This window comes from Mesoplodon bidens (genome assembly GCF_964165515.1).
Source record: "Mesoplodon bidens genome assembly, chromosome: 17".
NCBI classification, from domain to species: Eukaryota; Metazoa; Chordata; class Mammalia; order Artiodactyla; family Ziphiidae; genus Mesoplodon; species Mesoplodon bidens.
Window position 1 is genome coordinate 28,593,621 of NC_138174.1, and position 27,943 is coordinate 28,621,563.

Below are 27,943 nucleotides of genomic sequence, written 5' to 3' on the forward strand. Positions count from 1 at the left end.
GCTCCGAAGCTACTCTCCTCCACAGCTCCGAAGCTTCCCCCCTCCACCACCCACAGTCTCCGCACGCGAAGGGGCTTCCTAGTGTGTGGAAACCTTTCCTCCTTCACAGCTCCCTCCCACTGGTGCAGGTCCCGTCCCTATTCTTTTGTCTCTGTTTTTTTTTTTTCTTTTTTCTTTTGCCCTACCCAGGTACGTGGGGAGTTCCTTGTCTTTTGGGAGGTCTGAGGTCTTCTGCCAGCATTCAGTAGGTGTTGTGTAAGTGTTGTTCCACATGTAGATGTATTTCTGATGTATTTGTGGGGAGGAAGTTGCTCTCCTCACCTACTCTTACACCATCTTGAAGCTACTCCTTTATATTGTAACATTTTAGAACTGAGTTAAAAGTAAACATAAAAATAAGATAATTGTATACTGAATATTATACTTCTAAAGACCTTTTTCTGGGCTTTTATATTTCTTAGGTTACACATTTATAATTCTTCACATAAAACAGTTAAGTAACAAAATTAGGGTTAATTTAAAATACGTTATGAAGATAAGTTGCTCTATAGATTCAAAATGACATAGGGTGAACCACACCATTTTGTCAGAGGGACTTCCAGATGTGGTCAAGGGAGAGATGTGCTGACTTTGGAGGCCTTTTGTGTCCCTAATGCACTTTCATCTGTTATGATAAGTCCTTTAATAATAAGAGGGTCCTTTTCCTTAATTGGAAATTTCTTGGCCTGCTGTTCATCATTTGTTTAGGAAAGGTGGCCAGAAAACGCAGTGTCACTTCTGTTTATAAACACTCTTTTAAATAATTGTATAAATCTTGTTATTCACATTTCTTAAATAATGGAGAGAGAATATCAGCCCTTGTGAACAGAGCTCATTATATTTAATATCTAGTAGAAAATATCATAGAGGATTTTGTTTCATGTGCTGTTCTCAAAAAGAAGTGTATCATGGTATGTATATATGTATTCATTATCTCCCATCTTCTGGTTTCCCCATGAGAATTGTATGAACAATTAATGTGTATAATAACATACCATATATGGGATATGTCTTCCAGCTTTTCAGTCTGTTCCCTGGGATTTGTGTGCCCTTACTTAACATGTTCCTTGTTTCTGTTATTATGCAAGAAATCATGCCAGATTAAGTTCAGACAGTTTGCAAGGCAGGGTGTTTGTGTAATTTTGATCATGCTCTGCAGGTTTTTACTTAATTGTCATCTCTTTTGAAGCTAGATTAAAGGATTTTTTAAGAGTATGCTGCTCACCTGTTTGTTCATTACATTAATTTGTCTTCCCTGCTATTTGCTAAGAACCTACCACAGGAGAATTTTGTGAGGTCATTTTTTTTTTCCTATTCTATCTGTCTACAGGCATTATAACAGTTTGTTATACAGGACCAAGTATCCGTATAATAATAAGTCCATTTGTCCCTTGGTATATACTCTTCTAATCCACAAGGATGAATTTTAAAGCATTTAAAGCATAAGTATCAATTTTTGATATTCTTGATAGGAAATGGTATATTTCCCCTCTTGACTCATGGTGCTGAAAATCTAAGCGACATCAGATGACTCATTTTTGCCTCTCTGAAATGTGCAATAATAGGGAACTCATTTTCTGTCTTAGGATTTAACTCTTCACTTTCTGTGGACATGGCAATAAACATCATACATATTGTTAACCTGTATTATCAATTAATTTTTTTACCTGTAATTTCTGTACATAGAAGTTTGAGAATAAATATATGACATGGTAACTGAGCATAAAATATTATTGAATGTGATTTATTAAAACATTTTATTGTATAATATTTTAACAATTCCTTGAAAAGAGATAGTCAAATGAAAAAGTAGTTAACTTACATGCTAACATCTAAATAACTAGTAAATGCAACAGTTTTTATTAAAAACTGATTCCATCTGGTTTTAAAATATATGTTTTTTTTAATTTTTGGAACACTCTTTCTGTGCTTTGTATTTTAGCTGATTTTTGAGCTATTACTTGAAACGTGATTGTGAATTACTACTGCAAAACATTCTGCGTAGCGGACCATGAAAACAGTTGTAAATATAGAAAATGTGTCAGCATAACATGAATAAAGCAAGATAAGAGAAATGCAAATCAAGCATTCACAAAATATAAAATTATTTTATTATTGTAATAAGAATTTCTATATTTTCATAGTAAGCAGCATTTAGAAATTTAAAGAATATTACTATCACCTGCCTATCATTTATGAACTGTTACATATAAATAAATGAAGCCTTTTGTGTTAAACCACATACAAATTTAAATCCATAGTATACTTGCGGTTATTATCAATAATTAAAGTCTCTCCTAATGAAGCCCTTTGGACATTGCAGATCAAGATAATTTCATTTTGAAAACTTTGCACAACACAACATCTAAAAAAATATTCCAAAAAATAATTTAAGTGACCAATATTTTAAACAGAAGGACATTTATTTCTGCACTATATAAATGATTGAAAAAAAATAGTGGCCCCAAACAAGAGATTGATGATAACCTACCTTCATAAGATGCTACTATAATAATACTAAAATGTGTCTTATAGTTTTAATATGGCTGAAAATGTTCGGGTATTTTGTTTCTTAAAAGGCAAGAAGCTTGCCATTTCCATTGTATTATTTCTTTTTATCAAGTGATATCTATATATCTCAACAGTGGTAATTTCATTTGAGACTAATTTGTTTTAAAATATATGACTGATAGTGGACAATTTAGTCTTAACATGAGAGAGATTGTTTTATATCTCTTCTAAAGTGAAAAACCATAAAGACTAGCACACTCAAATTCCTCATAAGAATTTTAAATGTGCAAAACTATCAGGAGCCCAAACCAGGTAATGCAATAGAATTTTAGTTCAGAAAATCAGTTTTTAAAATGTCATAATCACCAAGACAAATAGCGAATTTTGAGAAATCCCAGAGTTAGCAATTCCTAGAAGATATTGTGCACCTCAAAGCTGAAGGAACCTATGCAAGGGCGAGGATTGAGCAGTGGGCAGTGCCTCTGCTTAGGACCCACAGGGCTGGAAATGGCCATGGGGGCTGTGGGGGGTGGGGCTTAGGCTCAACGGAACAAAAGGAGTGCAGGTGTGCATCGGACCCCTGGTCTCGGCAGGTGGGGATCTCACCTGGGAGCCCAGCAGGCTTTCTGGGCTCGAGTGGGCTGGGCAAATGCCCTCTGCTCGTCTCTCGCTCCTCCGGTCTGGAGGGCCCCTCCCGCTTGCCTCTCCTGTTCTCCCCTCGCCTTCCTTCCTATGCCCACAGGACAAATGCGGCCAGGAGGATGGGGTCTCTTGGAGGGCAGGGGACCAGGCTGGGAGCTCAGCAGGTGCCCTGGGCCCTAGTGGGTGAGGCAAACACCCTCTGTTCCTCTCCCACTCCTCCCGCTTGCCTCTCCTGATCTCCACGGCCTCCCGCCTATGCCCCCAAGGACCCATGCGGCCTGGAGGGCGGTTTGGAGGGCAGGGGACAGGCCTAAAAAAAAAATGGGTGGAATACCTAAATAGACATTTCACCAAAGAAGACATACAGATGGCCAAGAGGCACATGAAAAGATGCTCAACATCACTAATTATTAGAGAAATGTAAATCAAAACTACAATGAGGTATCACTTCACACTGGTCAGAATGGCCATCATCAAAATCTAGAAATCATAAATGCTGGAAAGGGTTTGGTGAAAAGGGAACCCTCTTGAACTGTGGGTGGGAATGTAAATTGACACAACCACTATAGAAAAACAGTATGGAGATTCCTAAAAAAACAAACAAACAAACAAAAATAGAAGTACCATATGACCCAGCAATCTCACTAGTGGTCATATACCCTGAGAAAACTATAATTCAAAAGGAGAGATGTGGGCTTGCCTGGTGGCACAGTGGTTGAGAGTCCGCCTGCCGATGCAGGGGACATGGGTTCGTGCCCCAGTCCAGGAAGATCCCACATGCCATGGAGCAGCTGGGCCCGTGAGCCATGGCCGCTGAGCCTGCGCGTCCGGAGCCTGTGCTCCGCAACGGGAGAGGCCACAACAGTGAGAGGCCCGCATACCACAAAAAAAAAAAAAAAAAAAAAAAGGAGAGATGTACCACAATGTTCATTGCAGCACTATTTACAATAGCCAGGACATGGAAGCAACCTAAATGTCTACGGACAGATGAATGGATAAAGAAGATGTGGCACATATATACAAGGGAATATTACTCAGCCATAAAAAGAAACAAAATTGAGTAATTTGTAGTGAGGTGGATGGAACCTAGAGTCTGTCATGCAGAGTGAAGTATGTCAGAAGGAGAAAAACAAATACAGTATGCTAAGACAGATATATGGAATCTTAAAAAAAATTAATGGTGAACCTAGTTGCAGGACAGGAATAAAGATGTAGACATAGAGAATGGACTTGAGGGCACGGGGTGGGAGGGGGAAACTGGGGTGAAGTGAGACTAGCATCGACATATATAGACTACTGAATGTAAAATAATTAGGCTGTGGGAAGCCGCAGCATAGCACAGGGAGATGAGCTCTGTGCTTTGCAATGACCTAGAGGGTGGGATAGAGAGGATGGGAGGGAAGCTCAAGAGGGAGAGGATATGGGGACATATGTATGCATATGGCTGATTCACTTTGGTGTACAACAGAAACTAACACAGTATTGTGAAGCAAATATACTCCAATAATGATCTATTAAAAAAAAAAAAAAACTGAAGGAACCAAGGAAGGGGTTTTGTACCAAGGCCCAAGAATTGGGGCTGCTCAGTGGGAGCTAAGTCAATGAAGAAAAGGCGGTCACTTTCGGGAGAAGCTGCCAAGAGCAGAAACAGGGAGAGAAATACCATAGGTTCCTCCTTTCTCCTGTTCCCCAATCTCCTGGCATTACTTTCCATCATGCAGACTTAAATGAAACTAGTTGGTAAGGGAACCCACAGAATATGCTTGGCAAATGTGTGGTGGGAGGAAGCTATTTAAGAATAGAAAAGCAGATGAATTGACAGTCAGGCTCTACTCATTTTGTTAATCAGCATAGATTTTAAACTTTCTACCAATGTTTCATAAAGCAAAAGTTCATGCTTTCACCTAACGTGAAGTAATTATCTTTTGTCCAAAAGAATATTATCTCACCTTATCCTCTGTTGGGGAAATATAATTAAAAACCAAGTCCCCTCCCAACCCAGAAAACCTCCCCACAAATGTAGAAGAAAACAAAAAACGTTATTATTCACTAATCATTGAACCATAAATGGTTCACATCACAGGAAATTCGATAAGAGATTGCAAAAACAGGAAGAAATCTCAACATTTTATACAGCCAAGCAGATAGAGCCTGTTACATGTTCTCAAAGTACACAATAACTAGTCTTCAAGTAAGAGGACTCAACAGCATCACTTGTCATTCATAAGCCATCCTAAAATCACTTGAAAATTTGTGTGGTCATCTATCACTTGAAAATTTGTGTGGTCATCTATGTTGGCCTATTGACTTTATCTATAGGAAAATGAACTCATTTCTTTGTGACAAGAGGTAGTTTTGCAATTTGGAACAAGGTGCTCACCTAAGTTAGTCTCCTACCCTACCACAGCTGCCCGGAGGGACACTATATCGCTTGATGTTTATATTTCAAGGAGATGGTTCCCAGGTCCTTGAGAAAAATACTCCTGGACCTGAAAGCTGGAAGGAGGCTTACAAGAGCATAACAAGATTTATAGTCATTTCAGAGACAGATAATGAATTTATAATATACAAATTTTCTAAGGTGAATATTCTAAAAAACATGATTCCCCCTTTTTTCAAGAATGAGAATGAAACATTTTATTTTTAATACATATTTGCCCTTACGCCCCAAAGTAAGGGGAGACACAGTGTCCCATCTGTCACTTTAGCCTTCTCCAAGTCCATGGTGACTCCCCCCAGGTCTACATAGATCTGTTCAAGGTCTGATTATCCATGAACTAAAAATCATCAAGTTAAGCCCCACCAATGTTCTTTACCCAAAATACTAGAGGAAGGAAAAAAAAGTGAGGAATTTCACACTTTACATAGATATAAGCATAACAACATGTGTATTGCTGTCACCTGTCCTGCTTTAAATAGTTGTTCAAGAACCTATAGTTTTTATTTACCAATATAATTATTCTCCTTTTTGTTGTGTATAACCCTAGTGCTGTTTGAGTTTTATTTACAATTTAGTTTCTTGAAGGAAAATTGTGTTCTCAGGAAATTTTATTTTGAATGTACAATTTCATTCAACAAAAGAAGAAGGGCCATTCAAGCTTCGTTCGATATAACCAAATTGTTCACATACACGTACATTGTAGGGCACAGTGAACTAATTTTTTTCTCATAATATGTGCTATTTTAAAGGTAATTATAATAATAATAATAAAGTTGTTGGGTCTTCATCAAACAAAGCATTTTGAGAATGACAGCACCATTCAAAGTGTCTGTGATTCCACCTGAGTCTAAGCTTTTAAAGAAATAGATGGTTTGATCAGATATCACATAGGAATAGGAAAATATTAATTTATACAAGAATTATAATTTTTCCAACCCCTATTTAAAAGTCTATAAACACCATGTTGTAGCCTTACTTCATTCTGAGATCATCAAGTTACCCAGTGCTTCATTATGAAACTTTCTTCCTGTGTCCTTTTCAAACTTAAAAAGCAAGCTTACTATTTCACTGCCATGACTCATGTTCTGCTCCAGCTGCTAGTCAGACTGTCCCCATTTTCATCCAAATCTCCCTAAATAGTCTAAATCCCATATTTTCTCTTTCTCACTATCTCATTTACCCACCACTGACAGATATCTGATTTCTGCCTCTTAAGTTAAAATCTCAAAAACTTTACTTTTCGCTAAATCTTTTTCCATTTTCTGGGTGTTGCTGCAATATCTGACAGCACTGATCAGTCTCCTTCTCTAGAATTTTCTACTTTGGCTTCCACAGCACTAAGCTAAGTTTACCTACCAACCAGTTAAGGAGGAAGAAGTATGTTCACCAACGCGTTATTCATGAGGAAGCAAAAAGCTTTAACTCTACTTCACACCCACCCTTCTCTGCCTCCAATGGCTAATTGTCTTTTATGAATGGCTGATGGTGCTGTGTATTGACTGACATGATGACATTCTGGAGTGGGGCAGCCTGGGCTTTAACTATGGCTCTGTCAATTACTAGTGTGGATTCAAGAAAATACCTGTGTTTCTGTTCTCTCACCTGTAATATGGGAAGATATGGGAATAAAATAAAGAAAATTTATTTAACTTTAGCACATTTCCTAGCATAAAATTGCTTTGATTCATCAAGTTATGGGGGAATTCAATGATAAATAAACTACGACAGTGCTTGGCATACAGGAAGCAGGGCGGCTAAATGCCATGTGGATGTGGCTTTAAAGAATGATAACTTTTGGAAAGGATACATGGTTACTGTTGTAAATGACTGCAGTGAATGAATATTTTGCTTTCAATCCAAAAAGAAGTCTGAAGTATAAACTACAACTGTGGCAGTTGAAGTGCTCACTATAAAAAGTCTGATATTTGGAAACTGAGTAAGAAGATGGAAAGCAAACAAAGCTGGTACCTGAACAAAATGATTACCAGAGTTTAATCTAAAATTCAGTAACATATGTGTTTTTATTTTATCTTTTTTCCTTAAATTAAGAAGTTATCCACAGATCTTTCTTTTAAATCAGTAATCCCCATGATTTCATGATTCTCACCAGAGCAGTATTACATGTTCACAGTTCAGTATGCATTGGGTACCACTACCTCTCCAAGTCCACCTGCTATGAAGATGTTAAAATAGTGCTATAACACCACACAATCAAAACAAAGTGAAATATGACATAATAAGTGAGATGGGAAATCCCAGGACATAGAGAAGGTCAACACCCTTTATGAAAAAATCAAACATGCATACACACACACGTCAGTCATTGTAATTCTAAGGTTTGAATCTGTGACCTCTTATCTCTGAACGACAGGATAAAGCTCTCCTGTATCTCCCTTTACAAACTCTTTTTACAGACGTTGATAAACCTCCAGGCCTTCGTTCTGTGAAATACTCTTCCAGGGTACATTGACCACAGTGTAGCTATTAGCACTTGATTATGGGTTTTAGGAATTGTATTTAGAGGCTTCAATACAATATTGATCACACTGTTTTATATGTTCATGTTCTGAAATATTAATTTGCCTGGGATTCTAGACAGGGACATTTTAAATGCTCACAACTTCGGCACTCCTTTGCCGTTTGAGTATAGATTTTCTGTTTGGCAATTTTATAAGAGTTGACTTACTACACAATTAGTGAAGCCAGTTCCTCAGAAGGTATTTCATTGGGTAATTAAATACCCAGTGCTTTATATAATTATTGTTTTTTAATTTTAGTTCTAAGAACAATATGCTCAGTGTAGATAATTCAGTGTAGATAATTCTTGATTTCTATTAACTGATATAAAAATTGGAAAAAAAGATCTAGTTTACTGGTAGTAAAAAATTAATGCCTTTAAAACATTCATAATACTAGGTCCAACTTCTCTCATTTTTAGCTTTTATTAATTGTGCTAATGACGATGTGATGGAGGTGATGAGAGATCCATATTCTCTGACAGTATGAGTATAATTTGGGATCTGATTAGCTTTAAAACAAGTGAATAACTTTATAAACCTTGATTATTTTCAAATGAAATTTGGTAGTATAATGTTCATATATTGGTTTGTTTTAATAATAAAATTGTTTCTATATATCTATTCACAGACATCTCTTTAAATGTAATCATATATTTTCTTCTGATTGCTGAGAGTATATCTGCTGAAAATAAAATTACACCTGAGTGATATTCTTAACATTGTTTTAGAGGTGCAGTTCTTCCACCAATTTTCACAGGAATACTAGAAGAGTATACTGGATAATGCCTTTATTTTTGGATTGAATATTCCTCTTTACTGTAATTCAGCCTTGTGACTGGAATAGAATATCCTTCTGAAGGATGCTCACTGTCATCCAACAAATCACTTATTTGTAAAATAAGCCCAGGGATGTAATTTACATTAATCTGTGAAGGGATGACCTGCAAATATGGTCCAGTGAAAAGTCACTAAATAGAATATTGTGGTTTTCAATTTCTGCCTTATGCTCAGTTTTCAGAAAATAGTTTTATAATTAAATAAGTAAAAATCTTCTATTTGTCATTATTTGTCACATTTCCCTTTTCTGGATTATTTGCCCTTTTTTCCTAGGTCAAAAGTAATTTGAAACATACCCTTTATAAGAGGAATATATTTTACCATAAATAAATAATGCCTGAATACTACTTTTGCAATCCAAAGTGATTGAAAGATGATACTTAAACATATTCCCGCTCCCCTACTTATTTCATGTTCTATTTTGTTTCTTTGTGTGCTTTCTCATTTCTTCAATAACATGAAATCTAAAAATAAAAAAATTAAAAATACATATTTTAAGTATATTCATTTAAACAAACTATGGAGAAAATGTCATTTCATCTTTTCATCATTCATTGCACTGCTCATTTTTAAACTGGCTATTAAGAGCCTACTTGGTCAAGGGCACTGGGTTAATATGTATGAAAATGCAAAATCAAGTATGACATTACCATTATTTCTAAGGAGGTGCAACTTTTGAAAAATTTAAAAAATATATAACATTTATTACACTTGTGTAGTGAACATTAAAGTGAGAAGGAGAAAGGAAATGAATTTGACCACCTTTCTACATAGTGAAATATAAAAATGTTCTTGGTGTTAACTGGAGTCCTTACGGCAACCACCCTATTCTGGGATAGCCAGCCACCACTCTTAGTATAGTCTAACTTAAGTAATGTTATTTGATGCACAATTTGTTAACATCAAAATTTTTTAGGACCATCTTAACTTATTTTCTATTTCTTCTGTTTGCAAAAAGGATCTTTAGTAAGCATGTCTTGCTTGTGAATGACGTCTCATAAAATCAAATTTAAGGGTAAACTTAATTAGATCCACAGATGGTGAAACATAATTGATGATAATATGTCAATATAAACTGGAAGTAACTGTTTCTAAAACTGTGTCAACAGTAGGATCAAAATAACAGCATTATCAAGCACTGTATTTAAGTGCTTTGAAGAGTGATGCAGTGAATTTCTAATTTCAGTTCAGGCATCTTAAACTCTTTGGTTTATGTGAGCAGTTTGTCTTTGATAGGATAGTTTTTTGTTCTATGTCTGTTGTTGGAATTAAAAGAAGAAAAGCCATTTTTCATATAGATAATATATAAACTATTATTTTTATGAAAACCATATGGAACACTGCCTACCACTTGAACAAGGGAGAAGAAAGAGTACATAACATTTCCTTTGATGATTTAGTGTCTGCTGTAATGAAAAAACTTTGATTTTGTGATTCTGTGTGCTAGTGGTCACCCCTCATTTGTATATGACAAGATGTGTGTAAGTATGGAAAAAAGTACTATTGGATGAAAAACGACCAGGGAAAATCTTTAAGGAAAAAAATGTCCCAAATTTTTTTAAAGTTTTATGTGCAGTGCACTTTGACATTTACTATAAATGAGGACATGGAACTTTATTCATGGAAATGCAATTAATGAGATTAGGAAAACCGTCGCAAGCCACAAATTACAAGACAACTAGAATACCAATCATTTCCAAGAAAAATAGATAATACTCTGCAGTGGAATAAATTACTCATTTATTGTCACATTTAATTTTTTTTTTTTTTTTTTTTTTTGCGGTATGCGGGCCTCTCACTGTTGTGGCCTCCCCCATTGCGGAGCACAGGCTCCGGATGCGCAGGCTCAGCGGCCATGGCTCACGGGCCCAGCCACTCCGCGGCATGTGGGATCTTCCCGGACCGGGGCACGAAACTGTGTCCCCTGCATTGGCAGGCGGACTCTCAACCACTGCGCCACCAGGGAAGCCCGTCACATTTAATTTTGAGCATAAACTCTATGTTTACTACTAAAAAAATTCTAAATAATCCTTCTAATATAATTTATAATTTACTTATCAAGATTTGTTATTCAAGTATCAATTTAAATTAACAATAATAATAACAATAAAATAATGTCTATCATTTTTGGCTGTCTACTATAACACTGTGTTTATACCTTTATATATGGTTTCCTATTTAAGGGTACAAATGTATGAAAACTAGTTTATTGATCCTTGCATTGCAAGTAAGAAAACAAACTCAGGAATAAATGAGTGACTTTTTCAAAGAAACACAGGGGAAACAGAAACTATGATGCAAGTTCAAATCTGTCTGACCAAAGCCAATGTTTTTAAAAGCACCATGTTTCTAGGAAATTTATTTGTAGCTTGGGTTTAGCTACTAAATACAATTGTCTAAAATCTGTGACCATGCTTTTAGCTAATTTTTTTTCAAATTTTCTATCCTTCCTTGTTTTGTGGCATAATGTACACAATACATAGTTTTATCTTTTCGTGTGGAAGGGACAGAAACAAAAATTCATCTTTATCTAGTTTATATACCAATACACACACACACACACACCCCATACATAGAAATAATAATAAATAAATACTGAAATTAAACAATTTCCTCAAATATTCTTTCACTATGGAACATAAAAATTAAGTTGACTGTTATACTGTTAGAAGGAAAAATTTAATTTGGCATACAGTTCTGTCCTTGTCTTTCTGGAAATTATATTACATAGGTTACTGATTCTCTAAGAGAGGATTTTCCTTAATAAAATGTCCTTTTTTGTCCCTTTCAAGGTGGAATGCATCAAAGTTTGAGGAATAAAGACATTGAAGATTTGTGCCTAATTATCATTGTGCCTAATTAACACTTCAAAAAGTAGCTAATAATCCATATGGACAGCAGGAAACCTGTGGCTAAACTCCAGTCACTCTAGGTTTTGATCTGTCCCCTATGTTCCCTTTCTCCAAAATTCCAGTGTTATATTTTACTTATATTCATGTAGATCTTTCTATTTTCTACATATGAAACTTCAAAATGTGTGACTCTTTTATTCATTTACTTCTGTTTCCATGGCCTAGTCTTAGCTTCCTGGAATACTATATTCTTGATTTAAAAAATACAGATCTATTATCTCAAATCAATCTATGTAAATGAGCCTATAAAGAATAAATCAAGCCAAACTATTTTATTTTACATTACATTATCATTTGGGTTATTGGGTTCATATATACATGTATATGCATATGTTTGTGTATATAAATATCTATCTGTGTATTATTCATTTTATATTTTTTATTATATTGCATCAATCTCTATAAACTGACTCCATAAAGAATTTGTCAAATCATATTTTTTTTCCAAAATAAATTGCAGGGTACATTTACACTGTCATTAGCTTTTTATTGACAGATTTTTCAAAGTGGCTCCTAACAATTCAATATATTTTAAGGAAAAAGTAAAGTGCTTCTGAAAGACTTTAAATAATCCAATGATTGGAATATTTTTGAAGGTTCTATAGAGATTTGTGTTAGGTTTGCATAATTTAATAACATGTAGGAATAGAAATTGTCTTATAGTTAAATACATTTGTTCCAAATTAATATACTTTATGAATCAAAAAATGTATATATTGAATAAACCATAGTGAATGGAAGGTGGAGAATAAAACATGTAAGTAAAAGTTGTGGTATCTGTACAATATTAAGACTTTTAAAAATTAAAAGAGAGGAGTGATGTCAGCAAGATAGACAAATAAGACTTCCTTTGCCCATATTCCTCCTCAAAAACAATCATTTGTCTTCTATTCATGGGCAAAAGTGCCTTTGTGGTAGCTTTGGGATTCAGATAGGAGATCAAGAAAGCTGATGTATTCCAAGACTGGGGAAAGGCATCTTGAGAAGGCAGATTCTCACCGAGGTGACTGACTGACCAGCCATCTTGAGAAGGCAGATTCTCTGACTACGGTACTGTCTATAAACTGTATGCCTCTGAGAACTTGGTTTTACCTCCATTTAGCTTTGACTCTGCGACTAGCACTATATGTTAAGGGACCTGAACATAGTCATGCCCACCTGTGTGTTGGGTAACACACTTACAGATTTTGGTCCTGGCTGTGGACCCTGAACTGGCCATGAGCAGCCTCTATCTCACCTGGTATGGTCTGGGAGCCCCTAGAGATAAGTCCACCAAACTTGGTTAGACTGCAGATTTTGGTACAGGGACCAGACAGGGGATACTCCCATCTGTGTCCCCCCAAGTCCTGAAAGGACCCTATGTTAAGCATCATCTCCCTCCCAGCCACAGTGTGTGAGCAGGCATGCTGGCATAGGGACCAGGAAGAAGAAACTCCTGTCTGCATACTTGGAGATCTGGAAAGAGTCCTATAAATAGTTTCAGTTTTCTCAAAGCCACAGCCTTCCAGTCTGCCAGCAGTCCTGAGGGTCCAGAATCCCAGTGAGAAAAAATTCTATCTCCACCCCCAGAGATCCTAAATTGGCCATATACTAGGAATCAACCTCCTCCCAGCCACAATCTATAAGCAGGGCTGCTGGCACAGGGAAGAGGCAGGAGACACTCTGTGCCCCAATGACAGCCACATATCTGGCTCCAACTCAGCACAATCGTGATTCCAGAGGTCATCCCAACAGCCTGGGCATCAGGTAAAAATGCATTTATCTGCTAAAACCAGTCTTTAAATGCTGGAATAGGTATTTACCCCTTTAAATACATAGACATTAATGGAAGGCTACCTGGATCATGAAGAATGAGACAAATATGACAACACCAAAGGAAGCTAATAAAGGTCCAGTAACTGACCTCAAAGAAATGGAAATCTATGATTTGATGACAAATAACTCAAAATAATCATCTTTTAAAAACTGAATAAAATGCAAAACACATATAATGACTGAATAAAATCAAGAAAACAGCTCATGAACAAAATAAGAAGGTTTTTTTTTTTTAACATCTTTATTGGAGTATAATTGCTTTACAATGGTGTGTTAGTTTCTGCTTTATAATGAAGTGAATCAGGTATACATATACATATATCCCCATATCCCCTCCCTCTTGCATCTCCCTCCAACCCTCCTGTTCCACCCCTCTAGGTGGACAAAAAGCACGAGCTGACCTTCCTCTGCTATGTGGCTGCTTCCCACTAGCTATCTATTTTACATTTGGTAGTTTTATATAGAAATAGAAGTCATAAAATACTACCAATAAGAAATCCTGGAGCTAAAGAATACAATGACAGAAATAAAAAATAAAAATAAATAGAAAGCTACAACAACAGATGTGATACTATAGAAGAATGAATCAGCAAACTAGAAGACATATCATTTGAAATTAACTAATTAGAGGAATAAAAAGAAAAAAAATGAATTAAAAAGAGTGAAGAAAGCCTACAAGAAGTAAAGGACACCATCAAGCAAGCAATCATTGTGTCATGGAGTCCCAGAAAAAAAAGAGAAAGAGAAAAGAGCAGAAAGATGATTTAAAGAAATAATAACTAAAAACTTTCCAAATCTTGTGTAAGATATGAACATCCAGGTACAGGAAGCACAAAGGAGTCCAAACAAGGTCAACCCAAAGGAGATTTCTCCATGACACACTATGATAAAACGTTTTTTTTTTTTTTTTTAGAAAGGAAAGTTTAGAGCAATACATGCCTACAATAAAATAAATATTACAGATAAAAAAAACTAATTTTACACTAATAATTAAAATTTAAGCCCAAAGTTAGCAGAAGAATAGGAATCATAAATATTAAAGCAGAATAAATAAAATAGACAGACAATAGGAAAAAGTCAATAAAACTAAGAGTTGGTATTTTGAAAGATAAGCAAAATTGATAAACCTTTAGGTAGACTAACCAAGAAAAATGTCAAGGACTCAAACAAAATTATAAAGAGGAGAAATTACAACTGACACCACAGAAATACAAAGGGTCATAAGAGGTTACTATGAATAGTTATATGAAGACAAAGGTGATAACCTAGAAGAAATGGGTAACCTTTTAGAAAGATACAATCTACCAAGACTAGAAAGAAATAAGAAGCCTGAACATACTAATAACTACTAAAGACTTTGAAGCAGTATTCAAAGTCCTCTCAACAAAGGAAAGCCAAAGACAGATGGTTTCACTGGTGAAATCTGTGAAGTATTTTAAAATGAAGTAATGCCAATCTTTCTGAAGGGATTGGAAAATAATTAAAGGGGAGGAACATGTCCATACTCATTTCATGAGGCCAGCACTACCCTGATACTAAAACCAGATAAGGACACTATAAGAAAAGAACACAAGGGTCAATATCCTTGATGAATATAGATGCAAAAATTCTTAAGAAAATTCTAGGAAACCAAAATCATCAGTACGTTAAAAGGATTATACACCACGGTCAAAAGGGACTTATCCCTGGAATGCAAGGATGGTTCAACATATGCAAATGTGATACATCACATTAATAGAATGAAGGGTAAAAATCATATGATTCTCAATAAGTACAGAAAAATTGATAAAATTTAATAAACTTTCATGATAAAAGCTCTCAGCAAATTGGGTATCAAAGAATATATGTCAATATAATAAAGACCATATATGATAATCCCACAGCTAATATCATGCTCAAGGGTGAAAAGGTAAAACTTTCCCTCTAAATTCGGGAACAAGACAAGGATGCCCACTCTTGTCACTGTATTCAACATAGTACTAGAAGTCCTACCCAGAGCAATTAAGTAAGAAAAATAAATAAAAGACATCTAAATCAGAAAAAAAGAAGTAACTTTTTCTGTTCACAGATGACATGATCTTATATATAGAAAATCTTGAAGACTCCACCAAAAGACAGTTAGAGCTAAGTAACAAATTTAGTAAAGTTGCAGGATACAAATTTGAAATAGAAAAATAAGTTGCATTTCTATGTACTATCAACAAAATATCTGAAAGAGAAATAAAGAATACAATCCCATCTACATAGCATCAAAAATAAATAAAATACTTAGGAATAGATTTAACCATGGAACTGAGAGATCTGTGTATTGAAAATTATATGACATTGATTAAAGAAATTGAAGAAGACAATAGATGGCAAGATATGACATATTTGTGGATCAGAACAATTAATATTGATAAAATGTCCATACTACCCTGAGCCATCAGTAGATTCAATGCAATCTCTATCAAAATTCCAATGGTATTTTTGACAGAAATAGAAAAACATCCTAAAATTTGTATGGAAGACTCCAAATAGCCAAAACAACCCTGAGAAAAAAAGAACAAAACGGGAGTCATCACCTGTCTTGATTTCAAACTATACTACAAAGATACAGTAATAAAAGCAGTCTGGTATTTGTGTAAAATCAGACACATAGAACAATGGAATGAAAGCAAGATCCCCAAAATGAACCCATAAATATATAGTCCTAATATTTGACAAGAGTGTCAACAATACTTAATGGAAAAAATGTATTCTTTTCAATAAATGGTGCTGGGAAACCTGGATATTCATATGCAAAAGAGAGAACTTGTACCTCCTATCTTATATCAGTCACAAAAGTTGAATTGAAGTGTATTAAAGACTTATAAGTAAGACCTGAAACTGTAAAACTTCTAGAAGAAAACATCGGAAGAAAGATTCTTGACATTGGCAGCAATTTTTTTCGACCAAAATCACAAGCAACAAAAATAAAAATACACAACTGGGAATGTGTAAAATTAAAAAACTTCTGTATAGCAAAAATAAAACAATCAAAAGAATGGAAAGACAATCTACAAAATGGGAGAAATATTTGCAAACCGCATATCTGATAAGGGGAAAATATACAAAATATTGAATATGTAAAGAACTCATACAACTCAATAGAAAAAAAATAATAAATAAATTAATAAATTAATTAATTAATTATACAGTTGAAAAATGGGCAAAGTACTGAAGAGAAATTTTTCCAAAGAAGACATTCAAATGACTAACAGGTACATGAAAAAATACTCAGTGTCACTGTCACTAATTATCAGGGAAATGCAAATCAAAACCACAATGAGATATCACCTAATACTTGTTAGAATGGCTATTATAAAAAGAGACAAGAGATATCAATGTTGGGAGGATGGAAGAAAAGGGAACCCTCATGCATTGTTGGTGAGAATGTAAATTTCTATAGCCACTGTGGAAAACAATATGGAGGACCCTCAAAAAATTAAAAATATAGCTAGCATATGATTCAGCAGTTTCACTTCTTCGTGTAGATCTGAAAGAAATGAAATCCCTAACTGGAAGAGATACTTTCACGCCCATGTTCATTGCAGCATTATTCACAATACCCAACACATGGAATGGATGAATGCATAAAGAAAATGTGAATATTATTCTTTTTATTATGAATATTATTCAGACAAAGAAAGAAAGAAAGAAAGAAAGAAAGAAAAAAGGAAAAAGGAAAGAAAGAAAGAAAGAAAGAGAAAGAAAAAAGTCCTGCCATTTGCAAAAATATAGATGGAACTTGAGGACATAATGTTAAGTGAAATAAGTCAGACAGACAAAGACAAATACTGCATGATCTCACTTATATGTATATATATATATATACACATATATATATGTGTGTGTGTATATATATATATATATATATATATATATATATATATATATATATACTTATATTAAAAAAAAGTCAAACTCATAGAAACAGAAAGTAGAATGGTGGTTGCCAGTGGCTGGGGTAGGGTGAGGAGGCAGGGGGTGGGGAAGTGGAATAATGAGATATTGATCAAAAGATGAATAAGTTCTGAGGATCTAATACTCAGTGTAATCACTATAGTTAACAAGTCTATATTACATACTTGAAAGTGGCTAAAAGAGTAGATCTTAAATATTCCCACCATGAAAAAATGTAACTATGTGAGGTGATGAATTTAACTCACCTGATCATGGTACTAAATTCACAATATATACATATGTTAAATTTTCATGTTGTACATCTTAAATTTGCACAATGTTATATTGTCAATTGTGTCTCAAAAGGTGGAAAAAAATAAAAATGAATTAATTCAATTAAATTAAAATAAAGATCTGTGCAGAATCCGGCCAGTGAAATTTCTCCTTAACTGTTTTACTTTCAAATTCACTACTTGAATTAATGCTAACACCATGCTTCTGGTTTAGAGTCATACTTGTAACTTTTAAAAAAAAATCTTACTCATACAAACATACTCAGTGACAGACTGAATGTTAGTCAGTTATGAATACTGTTAAGAAGAAAACAATAATGTTAAAGAGCACTTTTTTGTTTGATTTGTGAATGTATTTGATAGTTTACTTAGACATGGTTGCCTAAAATCTTAAGTCCAAATTTGTCTCAGTCATACTTGCTTTCATATTTAATTGCAGAAATTTAAATTAATTTTCATCAATTTCTTTTTCTTCCTCTGCAACACTTAATCTGTCTATAATTATACTTTTCCTTATTTTAAAAAAGTCCATAATAGTGTTTACTACAAAATGTAAAATAGATAGCTTGTGGGAGGCAGCCACATAGCACAGGGAGATCAGCTCGGTGCTTTGTGTCCACCAAGAGGGGCTGGATAGGGAGGGTGGGAGGGAGACATAAGAGGGAGGAGATATGGGGATGTATGTACACATATAGCTGAATCACTTTGTTGTACAGCGGAAACTAACACACAATTGTAAAGCAATTATACTCCAATAAAGATGTTAAAAATAAAATAAAATAAAAAAAAGTCCATGAGCTGCTGTCAATCCTCTACCTTCTACTTCCAACATTACAACATATATATATATATCTATATCTATATCTATATCTATATCTATCTATATATATATATATATATATATATCTTTCTGATACTTGACTCATCACCTATTATCTTTAAATTCTTTGTTTTCCTCCATCATAATCATTATTGCTTCTGTACTAAAACATATGAGCATATTGACATGTCCTACTCCAGCAGATCCTTAGGTAATTAGGCTGGTTTTCAGGGACTCCATTTATATCTAACAATTCCATGGATAGCTACTGTTCCCTGTCCCACAAATGCCATTATCTTCTCCCCATACCTCTGCTCGTGCTCATTTTCCCCAAAATTTTAATGTATTAATTCAGTTAATATTTTTGAGACCCTACTATATGTTAAGTAACATTTAAGGGCTTATGTTCAAAGAATAACAAAGCCCTGTTATCCTTACTATCAAAGGCTAGTATGAGATACCAAGGATAATAAAATGTAGTGTGAGAAATAATATATGATCACATAGGGAGTCACCTAGTCCAGTCTGGGATGGTTTGAGGTGTATTGGTGTAGAGAACATGACTTGTAAGCTGACAGCTGAAGGGTAAGTAGACAGTGGCCTGAATAATGGAATATGAGCATCATTGGTTTAACAAGGAGGAGAAAATGGAGAGAGTATTAGAAGTGCGGATGCCTAAATTTGTAAAGGTGAATTTTTATTCATTCCTTTATTAGAATATTATTGGATCATGATTACCTACTATATTCTTAAGGATAGGCATTTGATCATTAAACATAAATATCTCCTCTTGTAGCATCTAAGAGATTTTGGTATAAAGCCCTGCCAGAAGTACCTAAAGTTCAAATTGCTCCAATTCTAAACTATGTCCAGTTTTTACATCACTCTTCAGTTTGATTTTTTTGGAAATGTTTTTAGTACATAATTCTTCTCTTTGTCTCATAACTTTATGCCTTCAACACTGACATGTTGGAAACAACTGTACTGGTTTCTTATGATCATGATTTGTTTTGCATGTTTCTTTCCTTTGGACTTTCTGCATTCTTTTTTGGCCATCATTTGTTTTCTTCCCCATAGGTCTACACACTATCACAGGTGTTTGCAATGAGATTCTTCCCTCTTACTGTACCAAGAAACACATAGAGACTGAGCAAACCTATTGGAAAAGGGTAACAACGTATTTTGTCTGTTCACAAATCTTTCACAAGTTTTGTTTTGCTTAGTTTATTCCCAGAAGACAATTTTACTTGCAACTGATCATGTCCTTTCCCCTCTATTTTCTTCACAAAATACTTGGAATTTGGCATCTTACCACACTCCCCTAACTTTAAACTTTCCCTCTCATTCGCAAACACACAATAAATTTTCCAACACATTTAACATTTGGTCAACTCCTAATTGTTTTGTCATAAGTCCTTCTTTTAGAGAAACGTCAGCTCCCCTTATTCTTTAACTCTGAAACTACATTAATTAAAAGAAAATTATGTAATTGCAACTCTTCCAGGTAATAGATATTGTGTGCTGAGAGTATCAGCATACATTTGTCAGCTCCAAACAGGTAAAACACTTTCTATTCTTGCTATTATTATGATTATAATTATTAATGTTCACTTCTGTACTTTTTTCTCATATGGAATAGGACATATTGAATAATGAGAGTTTTTGCATAACTGATTCCTTGAAAAGCTCATGTATTTCTATAGATCTTCCTAAAATGTTAATAGCACTCTATTTTTTCCCAAACAAAAGATTTCAAGTGTGTGTAAAACTTTTTTTTTGGTGTTTTAAAATATAATTTCTTTATAATTTTAACACAAAATGCATATTTAAATAGAAACAAGTACTGGCAGTGAAGGAGAGGAGTTTCTGAAGTTAAGCTAATTTGCTTCAAAAGATTATAGTCTATCTCAAAAACGATTCTCAAAGTTTAAAAAAGAATAAAAATATTAATGAGGGTTTTAAACTAAATGTTATGACTAACTCTGAATTTATGTGTAGTCACTCCACTTATAAAAATCAGAAAACAATTCAACCTACTTATATAAATCAGAAGGCTAACTCAATTGTTAAAAAATAAACACCATCAAATATTCTTCTTTTCAATCTAAAAAGAAATAATATATTTAAATCTGCATGTCCTGTAGGAATTACTTCTAAAGGATAAAAAATATATAAAATAGAAACTTTAGTTATACAAATACATAACACATGAATAGGTAAATAATTTATTAAAAATATAATCCAATATTACCCTAGAGTACTAATTAGACATTATCTATAATATGACAATAACCTGCTTTACAATTTCAAAAAAATACCACAAATTTCCCAAGTAATGTCAATTATCAAGATTGTTTAAATGTGGGCATATTTGTGTTGTATGTTTTTAAATTTATTTTCTATATCCTTGCTCAGTTAAACAGATCTATATCTTATTCTTAGAGATAACAAGCTATAGGCATGCTTTTGCATTCATAATCATGTACTATTATCTGCAATCATATGCATAATGCTATTTTCTTCCTCATTTATTTAGTGAAGGCAATTTTCCTAGAACTTTAACTTTTATATCTGGATGGAACCAATTGATTTCTAAACTTGCTGAACAACTGTCAGAATGGGATTTTACTCTATCTTTCTCCTGGTTTAATTCTAAAATTTGATAATATCACTTCATTAAAATGTAAATGCCCTACAATAAAATGCACTGATTATAACTGTTCAGATAGATGGCCTTTGACAAACTAGTATATCTACCACAATTAAGATACTGAAAATTCCCATCATCCTCAAGAGCTTGCTGGAGTCAATTCTCCACTCCTTATCCCAGAAAATCACTGGTTTGACTACTATCACATTAGATTAGTGTTACTTATTTTAAAAGTGACATGAATGGAATAATATACTTATATAATAGTGTAATATTTTAGAGATTAATTCACATTGATGTGATGTCTGTAGTCAATTTTTAAACATTTAATTCCTGTACTGTATTCCATTTATGTGTTTCTTCTCCTATCTATGAGTACTTGTATTGTTTCCAATTTGGGGCTTTAAGAGAAAGCTACAAGGAAAAATCTTGAACACTTTTTGTTGTTGTTGAAATATATTTTCATTTCTCTTAGCTAAATATCTAGGAGTGAAATTGCTGTGGCATTTAGTAAGTCTATATTTACATTTGTAAGAATTTGTCAAACTGCTTTCCAAATTGGTTGCACAATTTTATATTCGCACCAGCAATGTATGAGTGCTCTAGTTTCTGCATATCTTCACCAGCTCTTCGTATTGTCCACCTTTTAATTTTGGCTATTTTGGGGAGTGTGCAGTGTTATCTGTTGTGACTTTAATTGCATTGTCCTGATGACTAAAACACTGAACATTTTTCCTGATCATATTAGTCATATGTATAACTGTGTGTGTCTGTGTGTATGTGCCATTTGTTTACCTCTCTGAACATTTTTATCATGTTTATCTCATTTATGAGTTATACATTTTCTTTAGATACACAGAATACAAGTTCTTGATCTTATATATTTTTTGTAAACATTTTATTCCACTGTTGCTTTTCATTTACTTTTAAGTAGAGGTTTTGAAGAGAAATAGTTTTAATGAAGTCCAGTTTACCAATTTTGTTCTGCCTTAATGAATTTTGTTGTATTTATGTATATAATTATGCATATGTATATGTTTTATATACATGTATGTATTAGCATATACATTTAAAAATATTTTGATTTGTTGCTAGATTATTTATTTATTTATTGAAATGTAGTTGATTTACAATGTTGTGTTACTGATAGTTTCAGATGTACATCACAGTAATTTAGTTATACATATACATATGTATGTATGTATATATATATATACTTTTTAGATTCTCTTCCATTATAGGTTATTACAAGATATTGAGTATCGTTAACTGTGCTGTACAGTAGGTCCTTGTTGGTTACCTATTTTATACATAGTAGTGTGCATATTTTAATCCCAAACTTCTAATTAATCCCTCCTCCCCTTTTCCCTCTTGGTAACCATATGTTTGTTTTCCATGTCTATGAGTCTATTTCTGTTTTGTAAATAAGTTCATTTTTATCATTTCTTAGATTTCATTTATAAGTGATATCATATTACATTTGTCATTCTCTATCTGATTTACTTCATTTAATATGATAATCTCTAGATCCATCCATGTTGCTGCAAATGACATTATTTCATTCTTTCTTATGGCTGAGTAATATTCCATTCTGTATATATACCATATCTTCTTTATCTATTCATCTGTTGATGGACGCTTAGGTTGCTTCCATGTCTTAGCTATTGTAAAGAGCACTGCTATGAACATCTGGGTGCATGTATCTTTCCAAATTAGAGTTTTCATCTTTTCTAGATATATGCCCAGAAATGGGATCACTGGATCATATGGTAACTCTATTTTTAGTTTTTTAAAGGAACCTCCATATTGTTCTCCAAAGTGGCTGCACCAATTTACATTCTCACCTACAGTGTTGGAGACTTCCTTTTTCTCCACACCCTCTCAAGCATTTATTATTTCTAGAATTTTTGATGATAATAACTCTCCAGAAAGTGGGCATAGAGGGAATATACCTCAACATAATAAAGGACATATATGACAAACCCAAAGCTAACATACTCAATGGTGAAAAGCTGAAAGCATTTCCTCTAAGATGAGAAACAAGACAATGATGCCCACTCTTGCCATTTTTATACATTGAATACAATATATAAGAACACATGTCAATTTATCCTTCTATAAAATGAGGATGATGATAACATACATTTCATAGGATTTTTGGCCTTACTGACAAAAATGTATGTAAATTATTTTGGAAACAACTCAATACATAATAAGCACAAAATAAATATTAGTTAATATTATTATTAACTAGTCAAAATTCTGAGATTAATGCAATGAAATTTCTAAGCATGAGAGTTTCTAATTAAGAGGTGACATAATTGTGACAATAACCATATAAAGAGTCAACCAACAGATTAATTTGGCAGCACAGTCCTGAATTAGCCTTTCATAATTCTAACAAAGCATGGCCAATATCCAGGCAAACCTTGGAGATATTGGTATTTGGTTCCGGAACATCACATTAAAGTGAATATTGCAATAAATGGATTCGCCTGGAATTTTTAGTTTCCCAGTGCATACAAAAGATATGTTTACACTATACTGTAGTATATAATGTGTGTAATAGTATTACCTAAATAAGCAATGTACCTAACTTAATTAAAAAATATATTTTATTGCTAAAAAATTGTAACCATCATCTGAGGCTTCAACAAGCTGTAATATTTTTATAATAGTAACATCAAAGATCACTAGTTACAGATCACTATAACAAATATAATAATAATGAAAAAGTTTGAAATATTGTGAGAATCACCAAAATGTGACACAGAGACTTGATGTAAGCAAATGTTGGAAAAATGGCATTGATAGACTTGCTTGATGCATGGTTGCCTCAAACCTTCAATTTGTACAAAACACAATGTCTTTTAAGCACAATAAAGAAAAGTGCAATGAAATGAGATATGCCTGTATACATGCTGAAAACTACAGAACATTGGTTAAAGGAATTAAGTATAACAAATAAACAAAGAGATAAGCTGTCTCCTTGAAACAGAAGACAGTAATTATGACTCAGTATTTTCAAAATGTTAATTTTTGAAAAATTGATTTATAGTTGCAATGCCAACCCAGTCAAAATTCTATTTTTTTAACTAGTGTTGGCAAATAGATTCTAAAATTTGTACATAAAATCCAAAGGAGTAGATTAGCTAACAATTTTGAAAAAAGAAAATCAAAGATGGAGAATTTAATGTTATGATTTACTGTATATAAAGTAAGACAGTGACCCAGGCAATTTAACATTAGCATAAATGTGGACATAAAGAGAATAAAACAGAGTAAATAGTTCAGAAATACTGTCAAATATATAATGTCAGTTGATTTTATTTTGAACAAAAGTACTAAGATCAGGAAACTGAGAGAAACTAGTCTTTTCAACAGATGATACAAGAATAAATGAATATTTTATGAGCAAAATAATTGAAAATAAATCCCAGCTTTTACCACACATAAAAAAATAATAATATGATATAAATTATATGTTTACATATAAAACTGAAAAATATTCTAAGAAAAAGGAGAAAATCTTCGACACTGGGTAATCTAAGGATTTCTCAGAACAAAATACACTACCATAAGTAAAAGAAAAAGATTGATATACTGGACCCCATCAAAAAAATCTGCTTTTTATACCACTGTTATGTAAATGAAAAGGGAAATTACTGACAAGATGAACATCTTTCCAAAACATATATCTGATAAGGGATCTATATGCAAAATTTATAGAGCTTTTACAATTAAACAAGGACACAAAAATCTCAATTTATTAAAACTGGACAAAATGTTTAAACAGACATTAATTGTAGGAATGCAAATGTCACACTCTGGTAAAGGAAATATTATAGGGACAAAAATTATATCTAGGGGTGCCATGGGTGTGGAGTAGGGAGGAGAGATTTACTACAAAGTTACATGAGGGAACTTTCTGGAGTGATAAGAAGATTCTAAATCCTAATTATGGTGGTGATAACTATAAAAATTTGTCCAATCTCATTGAAATTTATATATCAACTAAAGGGTGAAGTTACTGCATGTAAATTACATCTTAGTAAAACTGACTTAAAGAAACAAAAGTAAAGTAGAGATTTTTTGATAAAAGTTAAATTTTGTTTGTCTCAAGGAGGCCTGATTGCATATCTATTTCCAATGGAACAAAACTGATCTCAGCTGAAAGCAAAGCTTCCATTCAAAAAGCAATGGTAAGGGTAAATATATAAATACATATACATAAATATTGACTATTTTTTTAAAAAAAGCTAAATAAATTTCTTAAAGAAATCTCTTAAGGAATGTGTTAAAAATGTATATGCATAAATAAAATTCATAAAATTGTCAGCACAAAAAAATGATAAGTTCCTAATTTTTAAGGTTTTAGGAGAAAAATATTCAGTATAAAGAAAGAAAATTAACATCATTTTACATTGAAATGGTGGGAAAATAAACTAGTCAAGTATTTCATAAGACCAGTCATCTTATGTACCAAAGCCTTTATAATATTGGCATACATTTTGAACTAGTATGAGTATGAGAATATTTTAATATGTGAGTGTTTAAAAAGTATATACAAAAATATTCAAGTCTTTTAATGAGAACAAAAACTTAAAATATTATTTTAATATCTATAAATTAAAAATTGAGTAATTTAATTAGGGTACATCCATGTAATATGTTTGCATGCTCTTTAGAAAACATTATTTTGTCACTTAGACATGGCCATTTTTTGTGGAATTGCCTTTATGTCATAGGCCAAAAAATATCTGAAGAAAGAAGGAAGACATGAGTAATATCATACTGAAGACATGAGTAATATCATACTGATGGTGATGGTACTATTAAATATTAGATGGGATGGGGTTATTGAAATTTTCTACTGTTAAGCAGAAATCTACTGTTAATTTTCTTATTAAAGTTAATATAATATTTTCTTATAAGTTTTTGCTTCAGATAAAGTGATTTAGGATTGAATGAGAAGCAACACTCCCATGGGTCTCTCACAATGTATGCTTTTGCCACAAGAAAACACTTTTACGTTTTAACATGCAAAGTTTTCTATTATTGAGAATAATTAAGACCATGAAAAACAAGAATTCTAAGATAAAATTAGTTGAGGTCAATATATTCCAGATAAAGATCTGGAAAAATGAACCTGAAAGGAATAAGAGTTCAAGGGTGGTTTTTGATGCATGCTTATATATTACACTCTTAGTAAAGGAAAAAGAAGTTTTAAAAATGGGACCAGACTCACACTGATTATTTTGTTGTTCTGATCTTATTCCAGTTACACATTAATGTTCATATCAATATTTCTGCTGGCAAGCAGCATCATTTATTTTCTATTTACTCATATCCTGGCTTTGCCTATTCCCCATTATATATATATATATATATATATATATATATATATATTTTAATCATCTCCTACAGTTTTAAATATTCTTGTGGAAATGTTGTAAAGTATTTAAAAAATCCATAGGTTTTAGTGCTATTCAAATAAAAAAACTATTTTAAATTTATAATTAATATTTACTAGTGTGTGTTTGTATGTATCATCTCTGAAATTTCAAACTAGCCTTAAATGATACCTATAAAAATATTAAAGCTTATTCTGTGTCCTGGAAATGAAAGACAGGGGTCTTGAATTGGAACATTAATAAAGAATTGAGTTGATACTGGATAAAGTCTCCCTCTCTACCCACCCATCTTTGGAATACCCCTTACGGAACCAAGTAAAGAATTTTACAGAGCTGACTTTGGTTGGGCTAAATTGAGTTGCTTGAATAACTAGTGTGACCAGAGGCACCAATTTCAGAGGAATAATTCAAATTCTTAACAATAAGAGTAGTTAAAACCCCAAAAAGGGACCAACATCAGAAATGACCTATGGTGTTAGGCCCATCTGGGCAACTAAGACCATAAGTATGTTGCTAGTGGAGTCAGGTGAACATGTAATGATGGATGAGTTCTATGAGCACTTCCATCTCATTGAGGTTCTGTAATAATTGAAGGCCCAATTATATGAGTTAGGTTTATGGTTAATATTAGCTTTCATGGCTTAAATAGCAGGCATTTATACACGCAAAAAATATTGAAGTAATTTCCAGTTATTGGTGATACAATGTGTGATTTTATTTTTTTTTATTTTATTTTTATATTTTTAACATCTTTATTGGAGTATATTTGCTTTACAATGGTGTGTTCGTTTCTGCTTTATAACAAAGTGAATCACTTATGCATATACATATGTTACCATATGTCTTCCCTCTTGTGTCAACCTCCCTCCCACCCTCCCTATCTGACCCCTCTAGGTGGTCACAAAGCACCGAGCTGATCTCCCTGTGCTATGTGGCTGCTTCCCACTAGCTATCTATTTTACGTTTGGTAGTGTATATATGTCCCTGCCACCCTCTCGCTTTGTCACAGCTTACCCTTCCCCTCAACATATCTCCAAGTCCATTCTCAAGTAGGTCTGAGTCTTTATTCCCATATTGCCCCTGGTTCTTCATGAACTTTTTTTTTCTTAGATTCCATATATATGTGT